Raw genomic sequence first — 4,444 nt, 5'->3', positions numbered from 1 at the left:
GGGCTGGGAGGGCTCATCTGAATCATCACTAAATAGCTGGAGAGGGGAGGAGGCGATTGTGGTCAGTGGATATTGATTGGTAGACTAGCTTCGGATGGCAGTCTTATTCTTACATAACGTCAGTACTGTTACCACGAGGAAGTTTGCTGTTGATATACTATTTAATCCACCTGGTAGTCAAGTTCAGTCAATTGCCCAATCTGGGACCACACATCACATTTAATTGTTGTGCCTCTCTTTAGTTTGCTTAATCTGAAGTAGTTCCCCAGTCTTTGTCTTTCATGACCTTGACCTCTTTTAAGAGAATGGGCCATTTATTTTGTAGAATATTTCTCGGTTTGGCTTTGTGCGGTGTTTCCTTAGGATTGTTTTCAGGCAGTGCAGTTTTGGCTGGAATGCACGATGTTACGTCCTCTGTGAATTCCCACCGAGAGCAAATGATGTCAGTTTCCTCCATTATTGGTGATGTTAACTTTGACAGGTTAGTTAAGGTAGTGTCTGCCAAGTTTGCCACCAAAAAGTTACTATTTTACTCATTGTAATTTATTGTAATTTATTCCTTGTAATTTACTTTAAGACTAACATCCTATATCTCATCAAACTTTTATCTGCCACTGTTAGCATACATTAATATTCTTGCTGGGACCGATTATTACTATGATGGTTATCAAATAGTGGTTTTTCTAATTACATATTTCCTTCTACATTTATTACTTGGCATTCTACAGTAAAAGGGAGCACTTTCCCTTTTCCTCCATTTATTATTCACTTATTTATAAGAAATAAAAACTCATGGATTCTTACATATTCAATGGGTCATGTTACCATTTGTGTTGGTTTTTTAGAGCTGTGATCGATTTAAACAAGAAAAACTTACTCTCTCGTAGTTCTGAGACTAGAAATGAGAGAACAAGGTGTCAGTAGTGTTGGTTTCTTTTGAAGGCCTTTCCTGGGTTGGGATGGCAGTGTTCACCATATATATCTTCACATGGACTTCCCACAGTAAGCATCTCTGTCCTCATCTCCTCTTCTTACAAGAACACCAGTCATATTGGATTAAGGCCCACCCATATGACCTCATTTTACCTTAATTAACTCTTTAAAGGCCCTGTCTCCAAAACAGCCACATTACAAACTACAGGGGTTTAGAACTTCCAACATATGAATGGGGAGGGGGGGGCACAATTCAGATCATAACACCATCATTATTAACTTGGATGCTCAAATTGTCTAAAACTTGACAGATTTCCCTGTATGAGTCACGGCGGTAGACAACTATAGTCTTCACGGTGTGTAGAGGCCTCCCTCCCTCCCTTCTCTACCTCACTTCTCCCCTTTCTTACCCTTCCCTTCCCTTCTTCCCCTCTTCTCTCCCTCCCGCAGCATAGGCCTGACAAAGCCTGGGCTGCCCAGCAATCAACTCACAGATCCCTTCGAATGAAGAGGAGACAGGGAGGAGACGGGGGATCTTTGAGCAAGTACACTTTGTAACATTACAATAGGCACTGTAACTCACCTTCTAACATTATGTCCAGGGTTACTGTGCCTCAAGGAAAGAGAAGTATTTTGTTTTTGTTTTTAAATATTTTATTTATTTAGTTGACAGAGAGAGATCACAAGTAGGCAGAGAGGCAGGCAGAGATAGTGAGGAGGAAGCAGGCTCCCCGCTGAGCAGAGATCCCAGGATGCTGGGATCATGACCTGAGCCAAAGGCAGAGGCTTTAACCCACTGGGCCACCCACTTGCCCCAAGAGAAGTACTTTGAAAGTGGCTAAGGATTTGGCTAGATTCCAAGTCCCTGGGCAAAATTACAGAATTTGTGCAAGGAAGTTTAGGGGGAGAGATACGTGGATGGACCTTTCAGTATAGGCCAAAATTTGGGAAATATTTATGTCTTGTTTAAATGCTATTAAAAGGACTTCATAAACTGTGCTGCCATAACAAAATGTCATTAACTGGATGGCTTAAATAACATATTTATTTCTCATAGTTCTGGAGACTGGGAAGTCTAAGATCAAGGTACCAGCCAATTTGGTTTCTGGTGAGAACTCTTGCTGGCTTGCAGATGGCAATCTCCTCAGCGTGTCTTCACATGGGGCTGGGGCAGGGGAGACTTTTGTTGTTGTTGTTGTTAAGATTTATTTAGTTATATTAGACAGAGGGCAAGTGGTGGGGGGGCGGGCAGAGGGAGAAAATCTTCAAGCAGACTCTCCTGCTAAGTGTTTGACTCAAGGCAGGGCTGGATCCCATGACCCATGAAATAGATCAGAGCTGAAACCAAGAGTCAGACTCTCAACCAACTGAGCCATCCAGGCATCCCTGGGACTTCCTCTTCTTACAAGACCACAGTCCTAACACATTTGGGCCTCACCCTAATAACCTCATTTAATCTTAACTACCTCCTAAACCTACCTCCCCACTGAGTCACATTGGGGGTAAGGGCTTCAACATATGGATGGGGTATGGAGGGGACACAAGTCAGTCCACAGGCAGACTCCCACTTCAGAATATGCTCTTTTTTTAAAGTTAAAGTCACATTTAATTTTACTTAGCTAGTGAAAGTTTTCCAAAACTCCATTCTTCCTTGAAAGAGATGCAGTAACTCACAAATTAGTTAAATATGAACACTATCTTGAAATTCTCTGAGTCCTAATGCTTTCATGCTAAACCAGGGCTTACTGGGCCCAGTTATAAGTACCCACTTTCCCCCCATCAATTATCTTTTGGGAGTTGACTGGGGTATCTTACTTTTCCTTGGCAATAATTTATCAGCCAAGCCATGGTCTCTTCCATTTTCTTCAGAGGAAGCATTTTATAATCAGGTGAACAATAATAATCTGGTATCCTGTGGATGGAAGTCTTTTTCATGAGCCCCTCAATGCTTGCTCAATGGGCTCAGGACTAGGATGGCTCTAAGAACAGAGAAAGAAGCCCTACATGAGCTCGACTGCATGTTCCTCCACTTAACATGATTTACCTGGCTGAGTGCCCAGTTTGCCAGCTGCACTAACAATGACCATAGTAAGCCTCCGAAATGGTACCTATACCTTGAGCGGCCCTATGACGCACTTCGTGAACGAATTATAGGACCTCTTCAGTATTTTTTTTTTTTTTTAATAGACATAGGGTTAGGGGCACCTGCGTGGCTCAGTGGGTTAAGCCGCTGCCTTCAGCTCAGGTCATGATCTTGGTGTCTTGGGATCGAGTCCCACATCGGGCTCTGCTCAGCAGGGAGCCTGCTTCCCTCTCTCTCTCTCTGCCTGCCTCTGTCTACTTGTGATCTCTGTCAAATAAATAAATAATATCTTAAAAAAAAAATAGAGATAGGGTTAGATTTGTTTTTCCTGTACATCATTATAGTATCATCAAGACATTACACCAAGACACTACATTCATTATCTTATCAAATAACTCATTTCACTATGAGACAAGTAAGGTAATGGGTTAATTTCTATGGGATTTACTGGTCTTTTCATCTAACTCCACAGCCAGAAGCTAAACCTATAGGATGATGGAGGGGCACATTAAACACTCAGTTATGGCACCAGCCAAGAGAAAACATCTTTGAAGGTTGGGGTACTGCCCTATGGTTTGCAGAGCATGTTTTGAACCAGTGACTAATAAATTGGACTGCTTCTCCAATGACCAGTATACACAGATCTGGGTCTTGCTCTCCAGGCTTCTTGTTCATTTGGTAAACTACAACATATGCTTAACTTCTTATGCTTAACTAAGCTAGTTTGTTTCTGTTACTTACAACTTAATTATCTAGACTAATATACAATACTTACCCTACCTCCCCTCTCCCTGACCACTCTCCTTCTTAGCAATTACTTGTCCTATCTTAATCCTTCAGTCTTACTGTGATAATACCTGAATATAACTTATACTGTGATTTTAAATGCTGATAGTACCTTGATGGGAATAGTTCATAAATCTTTTCACCTCCAAGTACTCCTTTTATCATTTTTCTTCAACATACCCATGTTTTGATGTTGTCCCAAATTTGCATTTATTATTTCACCATTAACTGATTCTGATCAGTATTACCATATTAAGTTAATTAAGTTCTAGTTAAAAGCAAAAACATCAGTGTTTTAGCTTATGTATCACACCTTTATTAAGGAAGAAAGTACATGTAACCCATGGCAGGCTTTTCAAATTATTGAAGATAATATGTAAAATGTCACATTATAGAAGATAATATGTAAAATGTCACATTATAGATACATAGGAACCCCATTTATACTAAAATTTCAAAAACTGACTCTTAGAAATATAAAATAACCTAAAAACAAACATTTATAGACATCATCCTACGTTCCAAGTTTTACTCCTTCACAGTAAAATAGTGAACAAAGTACTCTGGGTTCTTCGTATCCAAGAGTATAAAAAACATATGCTCCTTGGATGGAAAAATTGTTTTTAAAAAAAAAGGAAAAAG

Source organism: Mustela nigripes, chromosome 3, assembly GCF_022355385.1.
Source record: "Mustela nigripes isolate SB6536 chromosome 3, MUSNIG.SB6536, whole genome shotgun sequence".
In the NCBI taxonomy this organism is placed as follows: domain Eukaryota; kingdom Metazoa; phylum Chordata; class Mammalia; order Carnivora; family Mustelidae; genus Mustela; species Mustela nigripes.
The sequence above is the reverse complement of the archived record's forward strand: the minus strand, read 5'-3'. Positions refer to the sequence as shown.